General features: G+C 40.4%; 1 protein-coding gene across 4 annotated transcripts in view; it reads left to right on the top strand.

Annotated features, from left to right (window-relative positions):
• The window catches only part of ARL15 (ARF like GTPase 15), a 386,198-nt gene extending 373,528 nt beyond the window's left edge, over positions 1-12,670 (top strand). Inside the window, exons 6-10 of one of the 4 annotated variants that reach the window (XR_012071494.1) lie at positions 3,765-4,689; positions 7,077-7,224; positions 8,893-8,966; positions 9,535-9,665; positions 12,274-12,670. The gene's annotated coding sequence lies outside the window, so the exon portion shown is untranslated. Of the gene's footprint in view, positions 1-3,764; positions 4,690-7,076; positions 7,225-8,892; positions 9,666-12,273 lie in introns of those variants that run through there. The other 3 variants (XR_012071492.1, XR_012071493.1, XM_072958699.1) reach the window with 3 other exon arrangements.
• The last annotated feature ends 11,974 nt before the right edge of the window (positions 12,671-24,644 follow it).

A 24,644-nucleotide genomic window follows, 5' to 3' on the forward strand; every position in this document is an offset into this window, starting at 1 on the left:
AGCCCAGGTCCTGGGGATCTGAAGTTCATGCTGTGAAATGCATTATCACATCATGTTGGGAATTCCTGGATCCCAAGGGTTCACAACTTTTGAGTCCCCACTGAGTCAGCATGATTAAATGATTTGCATCTCGAAGTTAAATGTTTTCCAGCTCAGATGCATGAAGTGACGGATGAGCTCGGTTTGGCGCCCTACCCCACCTTCCTTGTCCTGATTTAGGAACATGAAAGGGATCCCTGTAAGACCCAGAAGCCTTAGATGGGGTATCAGTTTCCCCTCCCCTTTCCAATCTTTGAATGAAAAACTTTCCTTCCACCTACTGTTCCATCAGAGCTGGGACTTCTGGCTTCCCATCCTGGGGATTCATCTGTGTGTGATGACCTCTTCACAAAGTGGCTTTCTCTGAAAACCAACACCAAGAGTTTAAAAGTCACGAAGAAGAACCTCTCCAAGATGCATCCTTCTTTCCTTACAAAACAGTGAAGTAAAAAGTGCATGATTCTTCTCTCAGATGTTCTCTACTCTCCCGTCTTGCATTCCGGCTCTGTTCCATGAGGCCTGCTCTAATCACTGGGTCCTGGTTTAGGAAGGCCACCAACGATGTTCTTAGGCTTTGCTGACCCCCGTTTTCATCATCTGCTCAAGTCCTCAGATTGCCAGAAGGTTCCATGGCACTCTCTATTTGAATAATCACTTTTTACAGGGAAATGGTTCAGGCTTTGTGGTTCAAAGTAACTTCACTTACCATATGTATTTTGTAAGGTGACTGGTATCCTGTTTGGAGAATAAGGAGAGGGACTCCTCGATTTCATGCCTCGCTCAGGTCAGCTTGATTTTTGACCCAGTCTGACTCCTGGCCCCTTACTGCTCCAGTAGACATTTCCACAACTACGGACCAACTTGGGCACAGCCATCAAATCACACTTTTTAAAACAAGATCCTCTTGAGGGGAAAAAAATCTGCATACTACCAAAGAATGATGGATTCCTTTTTTTGTTCGTTCTTTCTCTTTTGTTCAAAAATCTCTGCCTCTTATTCTGAGGCTCTCAAAATACTCTACACAGATATTTCACCCTGGATCTCTTTAGCAGGCACCTTCCCACCATAGAGGTGAGTTGACAGTGTTGTCCCTAGATAGGAAAGCCTGGCTCCAAACATATGGGGACGGGGGACATGCTGATAAATGAAAATCAGTCTTGAATAAGCGTCAGATTCCCAGGTCTCCCTCTCTCCCTGGTTTCCTCATGGAACATAGGGTGGTGGGGGAGGTGGGCGTTTCCAAAAAAGCCTAAGATCACTTACATCACAGGCAGCCCTCCCAGTAGGTGTGAAACCCAGCCTAGAATGCCACAGCCTTTGCTGACAAGTGATTCATTGAGACAAAGGCTGGAGCTCCAGCATCAAAAAGATGTCAGACAAAACACCAAACGCCTATGAATGACTGCTTTGCAAGCAGTGGAATGACTGGGAGACCTGGCCTAATGATGCCCTCCATGTCTGGACAAGCTTACAGGAGACATGGGGAGGGGAGCAGGGGCACGGGGAGCTGTTTTCCAACAGAGCCTGTGAAGAAGGCTGTTTTCTAGGGGGAGAAGGGAAACCACAATCCTCACCTGAGAGGCTCGTGGGGGAATGAATGGTTTCTGGCTGGTGTGTGGATAATCTATGGCAAGGTCAATCAGAAAAATGTGTGTCCAGGGCACCTGAAGGCCAGACTGTGATGATGTGATATTAAATCATTAGACATATAAATAGAATAAATTAAAAATGAGAAGATTGGTTTGGAACGGAAACTGCTCACCGAAAGGCAGAGACAGGAATGCAAACAGTGTGTCTGGCTGTCATTCTCTGTCATCTGGAGCAAGTCAGGCCCGGCCCTGGACCTTCTCCAGTTGTTTTACAACTTTCTAGACAAGGGGTGTATCAACCCCACACTTTTATTAAGCAGCTGTGACAGAATTTGTCAGGTGAAGGCTTGTCAAGACTCAGCTTACCTTTGTCTTTTTTACAGGTTTTATCGCAGTTGTAAGTTTTTATTGTGATAGTGTTAGAGTTTTAATTTATTCATGTATTCGGTGTGTTTTTGTTGAACACCTAGTGTGTTCCAGGCGTTGTGTTGGATGCTTGGGATACAGCACTAAACAGGACAGTCTTGGTTGCTATCTTGGTAGGACTTCAGTTCCTGTAGCATTGGTTCCATTGGTTGATTTCTATAACTCCAGAGAATTTTTTTTAATTTGGGGGGCATTTTGTTCTATTAAAATTGTAATTTGAATCTCTAGATTTTTAACTATTTTTTTTCTTGGTCCTGTTTCCTGGTTTTCCACCCTCCTAACTTAAAATTACCTCTTAATTTATAGTTTCTTTTGAAACCATAAATAAAACTAGAAGTCTAACAAACACAGACACAGGAAAGGCTTTACCTCTAAATGTCTTTCTAAATAGAACTCTGTAAAACTGGCACCTTTTTTTTCTGCTATTTTACTGCTACAACAGCGAAGCATGTGTCTAGCACACAAAAAGTGCTTCCAGAGTGCCAAACCAAACTCTGTCAGTCACCTACCGCCTTGGTCTCATCCTTCTGTCTGGTGATCTGATAAATGACCTATATTTGAAATGATGAATCTCCAAGAGCAAAATTCTTCTCTCGTGTATCTCAGGGGCAGTCTGTTGTGTTTTATTCCACCTAACAATAAAAACTGCTGTGTTTAAAAAAAAAAAGCCACAATTCACACACCCAGACAGAGGGAATAACCTATAAGCTGTATAACCCCCTGGATGTTTTGGTAGACAGAAGCAGTGAGTTTCAACTGGATTTCAGGCTGCTCTGTTTGCCCCCTCAAGACCCATTATTTATTCCAAGATGGTACTTGGGCAAAGTTGTTCCTTTAGCAGGAGCTAACACATTTTGGATTTGGAGCAGTTTTGAAAAGTCTGTACTAACACATTCTCATTTCCCTGAACACCAGAAGTCCATTCTGCTTTTCCCTCACCAGCCCCAAGCCCCTTGATAAATATGCCTCTCAGAGAACCACAACATATCTGCTATAGTCTACGAGGCTGGGTACCCAGGTAGAATCACAAAAATAAACAGAAACCTTTCTGTTTTAATTCAGTTTGGTAATTTCAAGTCATCCCAAACTTTTAGGTAAAACAGCAAAATCCAGTGAAGTCACATGATACCAGAGATTAATTAAAATGTGTGGTTTACACTTTGAAGTTCTGCCCCTCATGAAATAATGGAGCTGAGCAGTGATCCTCAGTGTCTGCTAATGTCACACAGAGGGAAACCACCAGGCATTATGTGCTTCCTGAGAGAAGGATACAATGCCACCAGTGAAGTATTCTTGCCCCCAAAATTGAACCTGAGTCTGATCAAGCTTCTAGATCTAACCAACAATTTGCAGAAGATGTAGGAACAGAAGAGTATGTTAAATCACACCTGGTGATTTAATTGCAATAATTAGAATCCAGACTATTGGAAATTCAACTGGACAAATGAGTTGGTTTCTTAAACAGCAGGAAGGAAACGAGTAATAAAGAGAGGAAATCTATAGAGTAAGTAAGTCTTAAGAGCTCTATCAAACAGTTGCAGAGTGTAGACCTTATTTAGATTCCAGCTCAAGCTACCAAAATGTAAAAGGCTAAGATGAGACATTGGAGAAATGTAAACACTTAGTAAATATCTTATGAATTAAGGAAGCATTGGTTACTAGGATATTTTAGGCATGATAATGGAATTGTGTTTGTGTATTTTTTTTCAGGGAGCCCTTATCAGTGACATATACTGAGATATTTATGGATGAAATATTATGCTTGAGATTTATTTCAAAATAATCGATTGGGTGGAGAGAAGAACAGAAGTAGGAGAGGATAGAGATGAAACAAGATTGGCCGTGGGTGACAATTGTTGAAGCCAAGTGATGGTGACATGGAGGTTCATAATAACTTATTGTCTACCTCTGTATAACAGACATTTTTGTGAAGAAAAAGTGTTTGAAAAAATGTTTGAAAGAGAGGAAAAGGGAAAAGAGAAAGTGAAGAGAGAAAATAAAAAAGGTACAGAATAGAAGATACCTGCAACACAAAACCAAGTCTGTTCCCAGAATATACTCAGAACTATTCAAATCAAGAAGGAAAAAAGAGTGTTCAACTTAATGGAAAAGTCTGCGAGAGACTTGAACAGTCACTTCATGGAGGAAGACGCTATCCAAATGGCCAATAACCTTACTAATAGCGGGGTGCTACCATGAGCTAACTATGCACTCACCAGAATAGCTAAAATTAAAGACATTACCAGGAAAAAGAGAATAAGGAAAAAGAAATGTGTGTCAGTCTGGCATGTTAATCACCACTGAAAATTTCTGTCCTGATTCCAAGAAGGAAGTTTATAGCATAGTGACTAATCGCCCAGCGTTTGGAGTCAACCAGAACTGGCTTAGAGTTCGGCTCCACCCCTCCTAGTCTCATGGCACTGGAGAAGTCATTTATTTGTGTTTCAGTTTCTCCTCTACAGTTGAGGTAATACGCCTACTTCAGAGGGTTACCCTGAGTACCAGATAACGTCATCTGTGTGAAGTGCTTCTCACGGTGCCTGGCACATAGGAAACATTCGATAAATGGTGACAACTGTGACTCCAGGAATGGATGTTTGAAGCAGTTTTCCCTTTGTATTTCTTAGGTAAAAAGGTAAGGGAGCTGAGGGAGGTTGCAAGGTATAAATGGTGAGGTTTTACAACCAAGGAAGTTATGTAAAGGCTACAACAACATCAGCCTTGGAAGCCTGTCCTCACCTGGTCGTGGAGTCTTTCTAGACCGGGTGAACACACCTCCGGTGACCTCCACGGCCTCAGCCTTTCATCATTTGACTCCCCATTCACTCATTTATTCATTCAGCAACACAGATTGAATGTACATTGTGTGCGAGGCATTGGGGCTATATGTACTGGAGAGAGGTAAAAATTTAAAATAGAATCAAATATAGTGCTCAGAACTAAATATTTGCTAGTTAAATATTGATTTTTTTTCTGAAGTCACTGCATTTTTTTAGTACTTTCTGTGTCATCATTAGCTTATAAATCACAGAAAGGCAGTGCTTTTGTCTGATGTTTCCTTTTTAACTCTTTATAGCCCCTAATACAGGAAAATTTCATGAAAATTGCTGACTGGCTAACAACTTCAAGTTAGAGCATTTTAAGTGCAATGCATTTTTTTCGTATTTGATGAAATTGATTTTCATTGATTCACTTTCATTGTGGAAAATATGGTTATATAAAGGAGAAAAGAGAAAATAACTGCACTCCTAGAAAGAATCACATTGATGTTGTGATATATAACCTTTTAATCTCTTTTCTATCCACATACAATTTACAAAATTGGGGTCAGACTATGCATATTGTTTTGGAACGTAGTTTTTATTTACCAATACATTAGGAGCATTTTTCCATGTTATTGGATTTTTTTTTCTCTAAAACATGATTTTTTATGGCTCCCTTGCACTCACAAATACCATTATTTATCTAACTCATTCCCTGTTGTTGGATAGTTGGATTTCTGCCTTAAATGTCTGTGTAGAAGGATGTTTGTGCACATTTCCTGATGACTTCCATAGCAAGTGAATTGACAGGGTTCATCGTGGAATTACAGGGTCAAAGGCATAAACATGTTTAAGGTTTTTAAAACATATTTTCAAATTGCCTTCCCAGCCTGTATCAATCCACACCTCCAACCTGTGACTAGATGTCAGTTTGATTTTCTATTATCTTGTGAAATTGGGCTTTTGATTTATTTTAATCTATCCTGATTTAATAGGTAGAAAATGAAATCTTGTTTTAATTTGCTTCTGTGATAACTTCCATTTTAGCAAGAGTTTAAATAAACAAAACAGCTTTGGTCATCACTTCCTGGGGAGGTGAAAGAAGTGACCAATGTTTAATTCTCTCTGCTAAATTGTTTACCTCAAACATGTCCCATCCACATACTATGTGACATTGACCACAGGGAAGATACGCGATGTATAGTATGTATGTTTTTGTGGAGTGAAAAGATTTATAAATAAACACCATATATTTATGGTGAGTCCATTGTGTAGAAAGTAAGGTGAAAGGAGGGGTAGGAGGGAGAGACATAGTAGAGGCACAAAGGAGGCAAGGATCATAGGTAATAATCTCTTGCCCAGAAGGAAAGAATGAAAACACAACTGGAAAGAAAGGTAGGTTGAGGTCATATTGTGGGGGGCCTTTAGCGCCATGACAAAGAACTTGGACGAAATCTAGTGATCAGTGGGAGCCAGTGAATGTTTTTGAGACAAGGAGCATAATCAAAACAGCTCTTTAGGGAGAGTAACCTGAGGGGAGTGTGGATTGAAAGAGGGAACTTCCAGGATGGTGGCAGGTAATTCTGCAGAAGAATAAATGTGATAAGATGAAAGGTGTCACAGGAAAACATTTGTCAGTGGGACCAACAAGTAAATTACTGAGGCCAAAGTGAGGGCCTGAGGAAATGAAGGGAGAATATAAAACCAGCCTTCTTACCTTTATCACCTGCCTGTCACACCAGAACCCCATTGTCCAGGACAGTGAAGACCAGATTGGACGGCCTCCAGAGGTGGCCCTTAGTAAATTTCCATGATGCAAGTGGATGAGTGGAGGTTCTGCAGGGTGCTGCTCCCCTCCACCCACCCATGGAACACTTGCAAAGATCAGAGGAGCCCCATGGGCCACCTGGAAATTGCTTTGCTGAGCACACTCAAGTTGCCCCAGATAATGGGGTGCAACCACTAAACTCACCAACAAATAAGGTGGGGAGGATCCATTTCTGAGGCTCCGTGGCTGGGCTGCTAGGGTAACTGGAACAACATTTTTCAAGATGCAGCTGTACTTTACATGGTCCAACAACAGCTAGACGGCAGAAACTCTATTTCACTCTGTTTGCCCGGTTCAGGTTTTCCTTCGCGAGTGGGCCACTGGTGCACTCACACAGGGTCCCATATGCAGAAGGGCCCTGAGCTTGACTCGGTGCCCCACTCTCACCAACTTGAAATTCTTAATTTTATCTTTGAATTTGTGTTTTGTAAGTGAAGTCCAAAGGGATGACAGTGCCTGCGTGTGAGTAGAGGAGATACTGCAGGACGCGTGTCCTTGCCCGCCGTTCATACACAGCATTTCTGACGTCCCATTAGCACAGCAGCCCATGGACCCACGATGTGTGTGATCCAAGTACAAGGTAAGCACGTTAAGTTTATGACTGGCCATGAGGAGTGGCTGACATCCCTCAAAGGCATTCTTTCCAGCCAAACCTGAACTTGCCTCAAATGCAGGAAGGAGGCAGATGGCAGTCTAAAGAACAGCACTAATCGAGAAATTCGTAAGAGAGGGAGAATCATCTTCCCACTCCCTTTCTAGATTCTTGGCTGATAAACAGGAGAAAAACAAACTAGTTTAATAGCATATACACCTCCTATACACATGAGAGATACCCAGGAAAACTGAATAACTCCCCTAAATGGCTCAAGCCGTCTCCAGCTAAAGGCTAAAGAAGATGTTGGGGGGCAGTGGGAGGGAAGGCAGTCATGGGAGATTATCAGGCAAAGCACAGTAAACCAAGGACTTGGTGGTTTTGCAGATTTTAGTCACTTGCCTTCTCCATCGGTAAGAATTTCTAGAGATTTAGTCATCCTCCTCCTCCTGGTACAGAGAGGGAGACACCCTTAGTGGAGATTTTTCTTCTAAATATAAATTTCTTTTACAGATTTTTCTTACAAGGAGAGAGACACCCTTCCCTAAAGGAAATTTTTCTTCTAAATGTAAATTTTAAAAATGTAAATTGTTCTTCTGAATGTAAATCTCTCTCTTTTTCTTCTAAATGTAAATTTCTCTTACAAAATTTCTCTTTCTCTTCTCAGTTTTCAGAGCTTCTCCTGCATCTGCTATTTCTTTAAAATAACCAGCCTAAAATGATCCTTATGCCAAGGAGACGTATTCTGGGGTGGCAAATTCTGCTCCTCTTCAAATTCTGTCATATTGTTTCTTACCTGTGTTAACTTCACATATTAGCCAACCACTTACACTGAAAACAATGACATAAAAGGGAGAGGAAGACAGGGCAGCCCACAGTTCCAGTCCTTTTCAGTCCTTTCTTACTAATCAGTAGTTCAAGGTAGAGAGTTGATGGAATGTGTGTGTATATCAAGAAGTGAAATAAAAACAGATGAGTTCATTTGGGGCAAAACACAAGTGCATTGTACAAGCTGTGAAATACGAATCGTGTGATTTCAGTGACTGCATACAAGTTAAAAATGCACTCAAAACTGGCATTGCACAATGCAAAGATGAATAGTCAAGTTTATGTTAATTTTAATTTTTAATTTTTGTTGACTTAGAATGACATTAAATAGCAAATACAAATCACCATGGCCAGTCAACATCCAAACCTTGGAAGAAAGGAAAAAGCTTTATATTAAAGACATTTTTTCCTGCTTTTTGAACAAGAGGCCCCATATTTTCACATTGCTCTGGGTTCTCCACATTATATAGCCAGTCCTAGCCTCAATATACACACGGGCTCTGAAATTAACTGCGTTTGAATTCCGATGTTGACACTTGCTGACCTTGGGTGAGTTGTTAACCTTTCTAAGGCTCAGTTTCCTCATCTGTAGAATGGGACTATTAGCAATTCATATCATATAACCATAGGGTCTTTATAAGGATTAAATGAAATACTAAAAAAAACTTAGCACCTTGCCTGCCACATAGCAGATGCTTAATAAACATTAGTTTTTATAGGATAAATTGTTGGTTACTGCAGTCACTCTGGCGTTCCACCACACAGCGTTGCTGATGGAGACTTACTGTGTGTGCTTTATTTGACCTGTCTCTGCTGTCTTCTTAGCAGGGGAGGGAGCTGCTACCCTCCTTCAATACAGTATCTACAGTATGGGGCTGGAAAAGTCATCAAAACCATTAAAGGTATTAGGGGTGTTTACTCCACATTCCTATCTAGTTGCTGCCCAATTAACATGATTTGCAGCTGAGAAAATAATACTCTCCTCCGTCAGAGATGAATTGGGTCCCCGAACTGTGAAACAAAGGGGAGAAGCTGGTGATGTTTATAGAAGTTATTGCAGACAAATGCACTTCAAAAGGAACTGCGGTGACAGATTCTGTTTCACAGGGTCCTCCCAATTCTTCTCCGCCTCCTGAGACCCTTCCTCAGACTCAGCCGGGTGTTTTTACCACTGTCCCGCCGCTTTAGGATATAGCGCTCTATGTGCAATTAGTCTAGAGTCTAGACCAGCTCTGCCCAATACAGTGGCGACTGAGCCCTTGAGAGGTGGCTCGATCAGATCTAGGTGTGCTGTCAGGAGAAAATACACACCAAATTTCAAAGACCTAGGACCCCAAAATGTAAAATATCATTAATGGTTTTATATGGATAACATGTTGAAATGCTAATATTGGGGACATATTGGGTTAAAACATATTAAAATTCATTTCACCTCTTTCTATTCACTTATTTATTTGTTTTATAATTTAGTGTGGCTACTAGAAAATTTAAAGTGACACATGACTTGCGTTATATTTCCATCGGACGGCCTGTCCATCTAGACTGTGGGTTCCGCAGCCCTGGGCAAAGGTTGATGGGAATGTAGAGTCCAGTTCTGAACGGTAAGTGGAGTCGGGGAGATTTGGGGCTGGCAGTGACCCCTCTTGCCGAAACGAGGTATATTTGTGACAATTGCAGCATGTGGAGCCCAGGCTAAGAGACTGTAAACCTGCCTTCCTTCTGGTTCTAATACTTACTTAACCTCAAAGGAACTTTAAATTTAAACCAAATGGCATGGGAGATTTTAGTAGGCTGATGTATTGCTCTCCATTCAGCCATTTGAGAAATCCTACTGAGGTCCCCGCGCAGCTGAGTTCCAGTCACCACCATATTCCAGTGGAAGTCTGGCACAGCACTAATGAGCTGATGAGATTTTTTTTCTCACTTGTTTGATATTAAATAGGAAAGCCTTTTGAATTAAACGTTTACAGATAGTGTGAAAATTGGAAATGAGGGTTTTCGCTGAGCCAACTACAGATCCAAAGACTGCAGTTGCCTGATGGGAAGAGAACAGAGCTTCTGGGTCCCACCTCTAGCCCCGCCACCAGCCTGGGTAACAGAAGCCGTTTGCCTGCTTCCTCTTTTCCAGTGTGTGTTGCTCATGCACTGAGTCCACTGGGTTTGTCCTACTCTGTCCTAGACACCATTATTTAAGATAACAACTTACTGATCTAAGTCAAGAATTTAAAGCTTTTGGATTGTGAGGCTGAGCCCATTTCTTTTGTTCAGAAGCTGTTGCCAGACCTTGGCATGAGTCCCTCAAATAACAACAGCAGCAGCCACAGTAATAATAATGGCCAGTGTTTATTGAGCATTTACTATGTGCTCTAAATATGTTTGGTCACTTCAGCTTCAGCCCTACGTGACATAAAAGGAATTCTGTTTTGTTTTGTTTTGCTCTGGGTTTTTTTGTTTGTTTTTGAAACTGCCCTAGGTTACATAGTGAGTGGTAGACCCAGTCTATCTGACCAGAACCCACACTTAGAACCACTCTGCTATTCTTGTGGAGAACAAATATTAAAATCTCAACAGTGTCCATCAGAAATCGCAAAATGATGAATCAGAACTTCTTTAGGCATTCAGTGGGCCGGGCACGTGTGTGTGAGCCAGTGACCCCAATATAAATGCTTCCTAGTACAAATGATGCTTGAGGGGTAAAAAGATCTCTAGTAAGGACTTAGTTCACACAGAGCTACCTGAGAATAGCTTCCAGTAAAATCTTCCAAAATTGGAGATAACATGGATGACTTCTTTCACAGTGAAACTCTTTCTTCAAATAAAGTCTATTCTTAGACTAAATTTTAAAATAACTATGCAAAGGGGGAACTCTTAAGACCTCCACATGCTCATCCATCCATGCTGCACGATATGGCCCAAGGGCACCCCACACAGCTGCAGAGCAATGTGGAACCACTGGTGAACTGGGTAGGAGATCTGGAGTAGAATTCTCGTTTTGCTACTTGCCACTCCTGTGAGCCTCCCTGAGCCTCCGCACAATCGCTGCTCTCAGCAGGCAGCTGTGCTTCCCCGCAGTTCTCTAGAAAAAAAAAAGTGGATTGTGTTGAGCTTTGCTGAAAAGAATCATGTCTCCATAGAGGCCGAAGGAAAAGTCTTGCCTTCCCAGGCTTCTCACCACACCTCTTTCTTGAACTGGTGTGAACAGCCCGTCCCCAAGCCAAGATTTCACCTCTGAAAGTGGCCTCACCAACTCCCGGTGGGGATGAGGTAGGTCATGGCAAAGGCTCTTCGAATGACTCTTTCCTGAAGGGAGACACAGAGCAGCAGGAAGAGCATGGGGAAATCAGAGGCTGAGCAAGGATCTTCGAGATTTAAGAGGGACCTGTCCAAGAGCCAGATGCACCATGGAGCTACCCTGGAGTCCAAAGCTGTTGTAGCAAAGCCCAGGAATTTCTTTTGCCTCCTTTCCTCAGCCACACACCTCTACTTCTTTCCTTAAACTCTCATGAGTCTTTATTAGGGGGGATCCATGGAGAAAAAAAATCTATTTCAATACAAAGCACCTCTGGGTGGATGGTAAATGAGAACATTTGAGAAGGCGTTTGAATCTTCTCCTGAGCTGAGGAGCTTGTAGAAGAGAACGGTTAGGATTATCTTTCTACTTCTGTTGTGCCTGTGCCAGGCTGTCATAGCTCGTGCCAAATTAGAACAAGAAGGGCTTGCCACAAAGTGCTTTCCGTGTGGCACTACGTGCAGGGCTGTCAAAGCTACAAAAATAAACAAAATCTTAAGACATGGCTCTTGATTTGAGGGGCTTGATGGGAATTTAAGTTTAGAATTTAAAACTGAAACTATCCAGGGCAGTCAGAAAAGCGGCTGATCAATTTCTAGGATGTCTGTGGTGTCATTCAGACAGTGCGTGTGCTCTGTTCTTCAGAAGGTTTTCAGACTCTGTGGTAAAGAGAGGGTTGTGTGATATATATTAGGGCACCAAAGGCATCTGTCCTCTTAGGGTGAATACACTGCGCCCCTCATGGCCCCCCCTAGTTTCGCCTGGACTGGTAACCCTGCTTATGGGCCTCGTTAACCCTTCCAGGCCCGTCACATCTTACTTTTCAAAGAATTACTGTTGGCTGTAGTACCGATCTGTCTGTATGTGTTTTCACTAACTTATCTAAACCTTGAAGCTTTAATTTTCAAATAACTTATCAGGCTTGACGCAAATAAGGGGAAGAGAACTGTGTTCGCCTGTTGTCAACATGCTGTGCTGAAAGCATTCGCCAACACGTGTCAACTCTCCGGCTCACTTAACTTTTCCAGATGTGGCTGGATGGGCTGCCCAGTCAGTGACATTGCAGATGGATGGCCACAGCCCACTGTAGGCGGATGGACATGGGTACCTTTGATGTGATGGGGCGACTCTTCTCATCTACTAGCCAGAAGGAAAAGCTATTTTCTTCTGTCAAGTCCTCAATTTATTCCCACCTCATAGAGACCGTATAATTAGCATGCATCAACACTCAGAACTGGGGTGTGGGGCTTTCATTCCTATCCGCTGAGCCTGCAGCCAGTAGTCTCAGTGGAGTCAAAATAAAACTTATGTCAAGGAGATCTGTAGGCTGTTCTTTTGCCAGGCATGGTGTCTGTATGTGTATGTATATATGTGTATGTGTGTACACATATATATATATGTGTATGTGTATGTATACACACATATATATATATATATATATATGAAAATGATTGCAGTTAATCTGTTTACTCAAACTTTCATCCCAAGCACACAAAGCAGGGCACCCATGTCCCTTACTCTCAGATGTCATTCATCCTCTCACATCCTGCATATAGAAATTTCAGAGTATCATAGCTCTCATCCTCCAGGGAGGAAAATAATGATTGGAAATACGAAGAAGAGAAAGAGCTGTTTAGCCGTCCATCTTCCTGGCAGATAGAGGGAGTAAAAGAACTTTCTGGTTTTCTTCTTCAGCAGGATGGACTGAACTTTGGCATCACAGTAGCACTGGTTTAAAACATGCTCTGTTTTTATGTATTTAGGCAAATTACTGAACCTCTAGGAAACTTGGTTTGCTCATCTGGAAAATTGGGGGAATCTTGCAGAGACATTGCGAGGGTAAAGACCACACATATATAACCACAGAATAATGCTTGCCACACAGTAGGTCCTCAGTATCGATAGCCATTTGTAACAGTAGCGTGGAAATCATTTTTCCCTTCTACTTCAGTGCACGGTACATAAAGCTGGTAATTAATGAGATCATAGGAGCCTGGACATTTAGAAGCTATGTTTGGAGGCTGATGCCAGGCTTCACACAGAAAATTTGGTGGGTCCTAGGGGCCAGCTTATTTTAGAAAGGTTATCTTGTCCCAGCGCTTTTCTAAGACTGACAGCAAATTAAAATCTGTAGTTGCAAGGATTTGATTATGGAATAATTTCATTTTCAATATTTAAAAGATTCACTAGAGTTGTTTGTTTGTAAATGACAAGCCCCTCCCCAAAGGTGCATTACAATTTTAATATGATTTTATTTAGAGACTGTCAGGGGGCCCATGCAGTTCTTAGGATACACCTGTCGTCTTTGAAAGCTGTGATTGTGTAGAGTGAAGTTCATAAAGACCTAAGGGGTCAAAGTGGGAAAACAGCTTCAGAGGCATGTGTAGCAAAATTCCTTTTATCCTTGTGTTTCCCTGCAGAAGAATGACTGGGCCTATCAGATTATATAGGTTCTTGTCCAGTGCATCTTGTGTTTAATGCAGTGCTCTGGCAGAGTGACTCTCAGCTTCTTCAATGCGTAACGCTAGTTTACAGTTAGACTTCTCTCCATTAAATCATAGAACTGCCGAATATGGAGTCGGAAGCGAACAGAGAACTCCAGCCTAACATCCACTAGCCTAACATCCTCATTTTATAAATCAGAAAGCTGACAGTGAGGCATTATGTTCTTTGTTCACTATTACTTGTTTCCTCTTCACCCTCACCCTGCCTCATTGCCTACGGACTTGGCCACGTGGCCTGCGTTGGCCAATGGAATGTAGGTGGAGATGGCATTTCCTTCAGAGCAGAAATGTTGGCTGCAACTGCACGGCTTGGCTGGAGTCGTCTTGTTTCAGTCCTCCTGGTGAGAACAGTGTCCTGGCTGCACCGTCGGTTTGGGTTTGGGAATGAAGCAGAGCTGATGCCAATCTACATCTCTTCTGTAACGTGAGCAAGAAATCATTGTTTGACTAAACCTCTGCAACATTAGGGTTGCTTGTTTTATAGCATAACCTAGTGAGTGATGACTGATACAAGGGCCTGGAATGTTGAAGTGATCCACCCAAAGTCACACAGACTCTTTGTTACCCAGCCTGGGCTAGAACACATGGATTCTGATGAGAAGTCTACTGTACTTCAGCTTACCCAGTGTATCCCCAGAACCTGGTAATGTTTGGCACAAGATGAGTACTCAGTAAATATGTGTTCGTATAAATGAATCAAGGAATGAAGGAAGGAAATAACTGAAAGTCCTGGTGAGCCACTTCACCGTGTGGAACAGTATCTCTTTTAGTACTTGTATTATTACTAATACCAAGCATTTGGGGAGGGGAGCGCCAGCTGAGGGTCTGGTGTGTGCTAGGTGTTCAAAAAGCATCATGTCTAGTTATCAGGCACCCGTAAGGCAGGTATTTTTTAGTCTTATTAGTAAACCAGCAAACTGAGGCTCAGAGAGATTAGGTAACTTGTCCAGTCACAGAACTAGTGACAAACAGAAACAACTCGATTCGTTCTAACTCCACAGCCGTGGTTCCACTGCTTCACAGTCTTGCTGCTGGAGATAGAAATTACAATTTGGGTCATTTACAGACAATTGACATGTGCACCTTGTGTTAAGGCAGGGCCTGCAAGGGCCTCACGCAGCATGTGGTAGCCACCAGTCTCCCAGGAGCAGGTTGCCCGTGGGCCTGAGATGCTGGTTCTCTTAGTCCTCAGGGTGCGAGGATGGTGTGTGGCCGGGGGCCAGCCCCCTTTGGTGAAGAGCGGCCTCATCAGATTACCGCTGGATGCGATGAAAATACTGTTTTTATAGGTACCAAGACACGAACAAGTTAGAGAAGCCCTGTGTGAGAATTGGTGGTTCCAGGTCAATCTAGCTGCTCTGTGAGTGCATAGCTTTTAGAAAACTTCGTCAACCAAACTTCTAATGGGCCCTGCTTTACTGTTTTGTCACCCGCATTTTCCATTTGTCCTGACTCTTTTCTCATTTCTTTCCTTTAATTGAAATTGTCTGTGAATCCTTTGTGGAATGGGTCAAAGAATAGATGGATAGATGGATGGGTGAACTGCCAAGCAGTTGAGGCAAGTTTTGATTGAAATTAAAATGAGCTTCTTTAGGTGGAAACAATCCAAATGTCCATTGACAGGTGAACGGAGAAACAAAGTGTGGTGCACACAGAGCGCAATGTGATTCAGCCTTAAAGAAGGAGGCAATCCCATCACACGCCACAACACAGATGAACACTGAGGACATTGTGTTAAGTGGAATAAGCCAGTCACAGACAGACAAATGCTGCAAGACACCACTTACATGACGTTATCTAGGGTAAAGTCACAGAGTCAGGAAGTAGAATGGCTGTTGCCAGGGTTTGGTGGGGAAGTGGGAGTGAAATTTACTGTTTAATAAGTACAGAGTTTCAGTTTTGCAAGATGAAAAAGTTCTGGAGATTGGTTTGTACAACAATGTGAGTATACTTAACATTCCTGAACTGCATGCTTAAAAATGATTAAGAAGGTAAATGTTACATTGTGTGTACTTTATCACAATTTTTAAGAAAGAGTATACAATTAAAATGAGCTGACTTACTCTGCACAGAGGCTTTGGTTATGCTGTTTCCCGCTGTGATGCTGCTGTGGTTTGGAAGTGTGGGAGAACACACCATCTGACAGCTAAATGGCTTCTTATATAAGACTCACAGAATCCTTAGGGACATCGTGTCCTCTGACCAGGGCTGGCTACATAATTTACAGAGTCCAGTGAATATGAAAATGCAGGCCTCTTTGTTCAAAAAGTAATGCCACTAATGGTACTAAATAGGAAACTTTTTCTTTCTTCTGTGAACTCCCAAATTGTCATAGGATTTTTTGTTTGGTTTTGCTTTGTTTGCTTGTTTTTGAGGTTTGTTTTTGCTACTTACTATCATACTAGGTAAAGAAAAATTACAAATTAAAGTATTACCAGTAATTTTAAATTGTGCAATGCCAGTTTTAAGTGTGAATATTAGAGCATTTAACTTGTATGCGGAATGGCAAAAATTACACTTCAGTGTCCATAGCTTGCACACACATTCACATTTCATTCTCACCAGAATAGTGGAACCTGCAAAAAAACTAACTCATCCGCTTCTGTTTCACTTTTTGATACACACACATTCTACCAACACTGCTTTCAGCTCACCAATGAGTAAAGGACTTTAAAACAGTTTTAAAGAAGGACATTGATGAGTAGAGGAAACAAAACTATGGGTGGCCCTACCCTTCTCTTTCCTTCTCTTTTCCATCATTTTCAGCGTAAGTGGTCAGCTAAGTGAGGGGAGTAGCACAAGAGACAAAGGACATGATGGGGTTCCTTGGTTCATGTTCCCTAAATGTCATCGCCTTCCTTCTGTGTTCTAACTGAGTTTCAACAGAAAGCCTGTCCTCTTGGGTTGTCAGTGCCTCTGCTTACTCAGTTACAGAGGTAACACGCTTGCCTTGTACTCTGTTTGCCTCTCATCGAACTCCTGTGCATTTTGGTTCTCCTGGAATTCTGTGCTCATAGAGCCTCTCGAATGTCCTGTGCACAGGGGGAGGCAAGGGGAGAAAGGACAGTGGACAAAGATACTGCATGTATGTGCGTGTGTCCTTCCATTGTGCGTATGGTCCATTATTCCATTGGAATTCACTTACAAAACACACGTTCCAAGATAAAATTATTAGGAACTTCAAGACAGTGATAGAGCATAAACCAAGTGCAGGACCCTTCAGCTTGTCGGGCTCTGTGTGACCAATGAGTTCATACGCCCATGAAGCCTGCCCTGTCTCTGACTCCATCCCTTCCCTTCCATTCCCATGGCCACCATTCTAATTCCAACTCTCCTTACTCACAACTCAAGGATCGACAAATTTTAAAATTGGTTTCCTGATTCTCGTTGCCTTCTCTTCTAACTCATCCAGTAAAATATTGCCAGTGTAACTTCCTGAAAGCAATACTTCCATGCATCACCTCACTTCAGTCCTTCCGTGGTGCCTCAGTGCCTATCAGGCTTAAATTCCTCATCAAAAAATTGAAGGCATTCCCCATTCTGGCCTTATGGCAACTTTTGACTTTTCTTCCCCCTGCACTCTTGACCTCCATCCAGATTCACCCAGTCAAGCTTAGCAAAAGGATCGCCAAAAGCATTGCTCACAGCAAGTCTTTGTCAATACCACTCCCTCTGTCAATAAATTCAGTCTCTATTGAAATCCAGTCCATTCCTCAAAGCCAGGTTTTCCCTCCTCTGTGAAGCACTCCCTGCCCATCCCACAGCGATGTCATCCTAACTACTTGTGGTTGGCTGGTTGGCTGAATAACGGCCACCCAGACATACCAAGTCCTACTCCCCGGAACCTGTAATGTTACCTGTAAGGAAAAGCGATCTTTGCAGATGTAATTAGGTGAAAGATCGTGAAGTGGGACTATCCAGATGGGCCCTATATTCATAAAGTGCTTTTATAGAAGAGAGGCAGAGAGATGACACACACAGAAGAAGGGGAGGTGATGTGAAGGTGGAGGCAGAGTTTGGAGAGATGCGGCCACCAACGGCTGAGGAGGCAAGGAACAAATTCTCCCCAGAGCCTCCAGAGGGAGTAAGAGTGGCCCTGCCAACACCTTGATTTTGGTCCAGTAAATCTAAGGTTGAATTTCTGGCCTCCGGAACAGTGAGAGAATACATTTCTGTTGTTAAGCCATCAGGTTTGTGGTAATTTGTTATAGCACCACATGAAACAAATATACTGTTCTAACGCTCATCACAACCTACACAGCTTGGTAGTACTCACCCATTTTTAAACATTACTTTTGTTCTTCTACAAAAACCACAAATCCCTCAGAGCACAGGCTTATGTCTCTAATTTACTGGCTTTTCTATAGTACTTTACACAGCACACTGCCTTTGATGCTCAATAAATGCTTTTTATGGTTAGGTTTGTTGAGGTATAATTTACATATTTTAATATTCACTCTTTTAAGTATGCATTTCAATGAGCTTTGTAAATGCATCATATAGCGGTGCAACTGCCACCACCATCAACGTCTAGAACATTGCCTTCACCTCAGGAGGTTCCTTTGCGCCCTTTACAGTTAATTTCTTTCCCTACCCCTAGCTCCTGGCAACCGCGAATTGGATTTCTATCTGTATTTTTGCCTTTTCCAGAATGTCATCTAAATGGAACCAAACAGTATGTAGCATTTTGTGTCTTGCTTCTTTCATTTAGCATAATGCAAAATTCACCCATGTTGTTGTATGTATCAGTAATGTATTTCTGTTGTGTGGATGAACCATAGTTTGCTTAACTGTTCACTAGCTGATGGGCATTTAGGCATTTCCAGTTTGGAGCTATTCTAAACAAGGCTGATATAAGCATTTGTGAACAGGTCTTTGCTATAAACGTTAACATACGGATTATGTGGATTCATGTTTTCATTTCTCCTGGATAAATGCCCAGGAGTAAGATTGCTGGGTTGTATGCTAAGTGTATATTTAACTTTATAAGAAACTGCTTAAGTGTTTTCCGAAATAGCTGTATCATTTTGGTATTCCCACCAACAAACTAGATTTCTGGTTTCACTGCTTCTTGCCAGAACTTGGTATTATGAGTCTTTTTAATTTAATTTAGCTATTCCAGTAGGTATCTTGTGATATCTCACTGATATTTAAATTTGCATTTCTCTTCAAACAAACATTAAGCATCTTTTATTGTGTTTATTTGCCACGGGAATGTCCTCATTGATAAAGTATACAGTTCTTTTACCTATTTTTTTAAAACGTTGGATTGTCTTAAATTATTAAGTATATATGTATGTATTTGTATGTGTGTGTGTACACACACATACAAAGAGAGACAGTCTCTGAAATTAATTAATTAATTAATAATCCAGATATATCCTTTATCAACTATGTTTCATAAATATTTTCTCCCAGTCTGTGGCTTATATTTTTGTTTTCTCAACAGTATGTTTTAAAGAGCAGACATTTAAAATTTTGATGAAGTCCAACTTACCAATATTTTCTTTCCTTTTACTTATACAAGAAACTTTCCCTAACCCAGATCATAAAGATTTTTCTTCTATATTTTCTTCTAGGTAGTTTATAATTTTAGCTCTAGCATTTAGATCTGTGATCCATTTCTACTTAGTTTTTGCAGGAGACACTTATTATTTGATGTGTAGCTATGTTGCCCAGAATACAACCATTGGGAATCTAACTCAGGAATAAAAAGACATATGTCATAGAATGAAGACCAGGACCCTTCAGGAAAGTTTGGAATTGTTTCTTAAAGGCCCTGAATAAGAACATATACCTTTTTTTTTTTTCAATTAGCACAACTTTGCTATTGAAAGGTTTCTGTTTCTTCCCAAAGTCATTCTGTGAAACCATCATCACCCTGATACCATAACCAGACAAAGACACTACCAAAAAAGAAAGCTGCAGGTCAATATTTTTGATAAATATAGGTGTAAAAATCCTCAACAAAATATTAGCAAACCAAAAAAGGATCATACACTATGATCAAACTGAATTTATGCCAGGGTCACAAGGATGGTTCAACATATGCAAGTCAATCAAAGACAAAAATCACATGATCATTTCAATAGTTATAGAAAGAGGCATTTGATAAAATTCAACATCCATTCATGAATAAAAAAAAAAAACTCTTGTCAAAGTGGGTTTAGAAGAACATATCTCAACATAAGAAAAGCTATTTATGACAAACTCATAGTCAACATAATACTCAGTAGTAAAAAGTTGAAAAGCTTCCCACTAAATTCTGGAATAAGACAAGGATGCCCACTCTTACCACTTCTATTCAACATAGTATTGGAAGTCCTAGCCACAGCAATCAAACAAGAAAAAGAAATAAAAGGTATCCAAATCAAAAGGGAAGGGGTTAAATTGTCATTATATGCAGATAACATGATACTCTAAACAAAAAACTAGAGACTCCACACAAAAACTACTAGAACTGATGAATGAATTCAGCAAGGTAGTAGGGTACAAGATTAATATACAGAGATCTGTTGCATTTCTTTACACTAACAATGAAATACCAGAAAGAGAAAGTAAAGAAAAAAAAATTTTAAGTGTCACCAAAAAAATATCTAGGAATAAATCAAACCAAGGTGGTGAAAGACTTATACGTTGAGAACTATAAAATATTGATAAAGGAAATTGAGGATGATTCAAAGAAATGGAAAGATATCCCATGCTCTTGGATTGAAAGAATTAATATAGTTAAAATAACTATACTACCCAAAGCAATCTATAGATTTAATGCAATCCCTATTAAATTACCCGTAACATTTTTCACAGAACTAGAACAAATAATCCTAAAAGTTATATGGAACCACAAAAGACCCAGAACTGCCAAAGCAATCCTGAGGAAAAAGAACAAAGCTGGAGGCCTAACCCTCCCAGACTTCTGACAATACTACAAACTACAGTAATCAAAACAGTGTGGTATTGGCACACACACAAAAAGAAGACGTATAGATCAATGGAACAGAATAGAGAGCCTAGAAATAAGCCCACACACCTACAGTCAATTAATCTTTGACAAAGTAGATAAGAATATACAATGGAGAAAAGACAGTCTCTTCAGCAAGTGATGTTGGGAAAGCTGGACAGTAGCGTGTAAATCAATGAAGGTAGAACACTCCGTCATGCCATACACAAAAATAAACTCAAAATGGCTTATAGTCTTAAATATAAGATGTAAAACTCCTAGAAGAGAACACAGGCAAAACATTCTCTGACATAAATCATAGCAAAATTTTCAGATCAGTCTCCCAAGACAATAGAAATGGAAGCAAAAATAAATAAATGGAACCTAATCAAACTTAGAAGCTTTTGTATAGCAAAGGAAACCATAAACAAAATGAAAAGACAACCTACAGAATGGGAGAAAATGTCTACAAATGTGACCGACGAGGGATTAACTTCCAAAATACATGAACAGCTCATACAATTCAATAACAACAACAAAAACCCAATCAAAAAATGGGCAAAAGTAGCACAGGGAAATATATACAAGATATTTTGGTAGCAGACAGAGAAAAAAATGTGACAATGAATATATATATGTTCAAGTGTAACTGAAAAATTGTGCTCTACACTGGAATTTGACACAACATTGTAAAATGATTATAAATCAATAAAAAAATGTTAAAAAAATGGGCAAAATACCTAAATAGACATTTCTCCAAAGAAGACATGCAGATGACCAACAGGCACATGAAAAGATGCTCAACATTGCCAGTTATTAGAGAAATGCAAATCAAAACTACAATGAGGTGTCATCTCACACCAGTCAGAATAGCCATCATCAAAAAGTCTACAAATAAAAGCTGGAGAGGGTATGGAGAAAAGGAAACACTTCTACAGTGTTAATGGGAATGCAAATTGGTGCAGCCACTATGGAAAACAGTATGGAGTTTCCTTAAAAAAACTAAAAATAGAAATACCATATGAACCAGCAATTCCACTCCTAGGCATATATCCACAGAAAACTCTAATTTGAAAAGGCACATGCACCCCAATGTTCATAGTGGCACTATTTACAATAGCCAAGACATGGAAGCAACCTAAGTATCCATCAACAGATGGTTGGATAAAGAAGATGTGGTAGATAGAGATATAGATATATACAATGAAATATTACTCAGCCATGAAAATGAGTGAACCCGAAATAATGCCATTTGCAGTAACATGGATGGACCTAGAGATTATCATATTAAGTGAAGTAAGTCAGATAGTGAAAGAAAAATATATATCACTTATATGTGGAATCTAAAAAATAGTACAATGAAGTTTTTTACAGAACAGATACAGACTCATAGACTTAGAACACAAAATTTTCTTTTGGTTACCAAAGGAGGAGGGGAGAGGGATAAATGGGAGTATTAGATTAACAGATGCACACTAACATATATAAAATAGGTAAACAATAAGCACAGGGAACTATATTCTGTATCTGGTAATAAACTATAATGAAAAAGAATAGAAAAAAGAATATAGACATACATAATGTATAACTGAATCACTTTGCTGTACACCTGAAACTGACACAATATTGTAAATCAACTGTACCTCAATTTAAAAAAAAAAGATTTGTGTTTCAGTAAATTTTGAAATTCCAGGTCGCAGATACTATCAAGAGCAAAATCTTCAAATGGGCTGGCAGATGAAGGCTACCGCTCTGGATGTTCTTGATTAACTTGCTTGATGTTGAGAAAACTCCAAACCTATTTCATTAGCTGTGAAATGGGTATGATCGTACTTGACATGAAGTTACTTTACAGGCTTGTGTAGTCTGAGTCAGAAACTGTGTAGAGGGTCCACAGGGCTCCCCCAATTTAATTGCAATTATTGCTAATTATACTAATTCTCAATGAAAATTGCTGCCAGAAAGCTTGCCCATGACGTCAGTAATAAAGGGTCCATGGACTTGCATGTGTTGTGAGCATATTAATTGTAATTATTGCTTTGGCAGCTGCAAAGTCTAACTTCAAAGGTGTTTGTTCCGTTAGTGATTCATTATTTCAAAGTATTCTGGCAATGATGAGTCTATGTTACAAACCAAAGCCCTCCTGTGATGAAATGTCATTATTTTGTGGGATTTGTGACTCCTCTTTCATGAGAGACAACCTCAACTCATTATGCCCTCAACGCATGGCATAGTGGCTTAAAACTGGAGTGGGAGAAAATGATTTCAGTTCAACCACTGGGTTTTTTTTTCACCCTGGGAGCAGGTGCCTTCCCATAAATATTTTCCTGAGATGGAAGTTGCCATGGGAAGTGGGTGGGTGGTCTGGATATCAGACTAAGGGCCTGGCAGTCAGGGGTCTGGATCTATCTTTGTGTCTAAAGGCCCAGGGCAACGGCAATAAATACACAAGTCCAAAGGAGTGATGTGGCCCTGAGCCTGAACTCAGCAAAAAGATAAAGAGAACTGCCTTCCAGTGACTATTGTTAAACACTTAGCACTTTGTATTTGACATGCTTTCAACTTTTACTTACTCTCCACTGCAGCCCTGTAAGTTAGGGCAGAACTCTCACTGTCGGCTCACCAAGAGAAAAGGAGAAAACAGCCGTTTGGGAGGAGGTAAGAGGGCTTCCCTCCCTGTTGGGCCTTTTCAGCTGGTTTCTGATAACGTTTGAATTATGAGCTTTTAGGGCTAGGAGGTCCTTGCTCTTTCAGTTAAGTTTCCCCCTCCCCTTAACATTTTAGGATTAAAAATATTCAAAAGTAGAAAGAATATAGTAAATATAAAAAGTATAATTAGCTACTATGACTTCATCTTCAATGATTATAAAGCTGTGGCCAATCTAATTTCATCTACCCTGCCACCCACATCCCCTCACCCTGCTGAATTATTTTAGAGCAAATATCAGATCTATTTTTCTATCTGTAAATATATTGGTACCTATCTCTGAAAGATGAAGATTTTCTTCTAAGGCATAAATCATCACACCTAAAAGAAATCATTATTAATTCCTGGATAACCAGTCAGTTTCCCCCATTATCTCATAAATATTTCTTCCTCAGTTTCTTTATTAGAACCAGAAGACAGGTTAAATTCTAGCAATTTCAGTTGGTTGATGTCTCAGAAGCGTTTTTTAATCTAGGGGGTTCCTGACTGTCTTGCTTTTGGTTATTCTTGTCATTTATTTGTTTAAGAAACCAAATGATTTTACTTGCAGGATTTTGTCCTGCTTTCACTGCATCCCCATAGTATTTTTTTAAATAACTATTTATTCCTTGTACTCTCTGCAAATGGTGGTTGGATCTAATGATTTGATCAGATTAGGCCTGAATATTTTTTTTCAAAGAGTACATCATAGTGCTCTATACTTCAGTCAAAATGCTCATGATTGTCTCCTTTTCATTGGTAGCCTTCAGTACTGTTGCCTAGACCCATTCCTCCACTGGAGTTTCAGAATGGTGATATTCTAGCACACATGAGCTGGAAAACTTCCATAAAAAGAACGTTCCCCAGACCTACCTTTTTGGTTGTCCAGTGATATAGTTTGTATAGGAAAGGCAGAGTCAATGCTTGATTCTTTTCTCTATATATCATCAAAGTTTTGAGTTAGGCTTCCCAAGTTAATCCAGTTATGTTTTTTAATTTTTCAAATTTCAGTATGGTTTTATGGATTTAAACATGTTTGTTTTGCTCTATTGGATCTATTATCATTGTTGATGCTCACATTGTCCGTTATTTGACCAATGGCAGCCCCTTCAAGTTGGCTTCTGAGTCCTTCTGACGCTGCCATTGTATTAGTTTCCTAGG

This window comes from Vicugna pacos, chromosome 3, assembly GCF_048564905.1.
Source record: "Vicugna pacos chromosome 3, VicPac4, whole genome shotgun sequence".
In the NCBI taxonomy this organism is placed as follows: Eukaryota; Metazoa; Chordata; class Mammalia; order Artiodactyla; family Camelidae; genus Vicugna; species Vicugna pacos.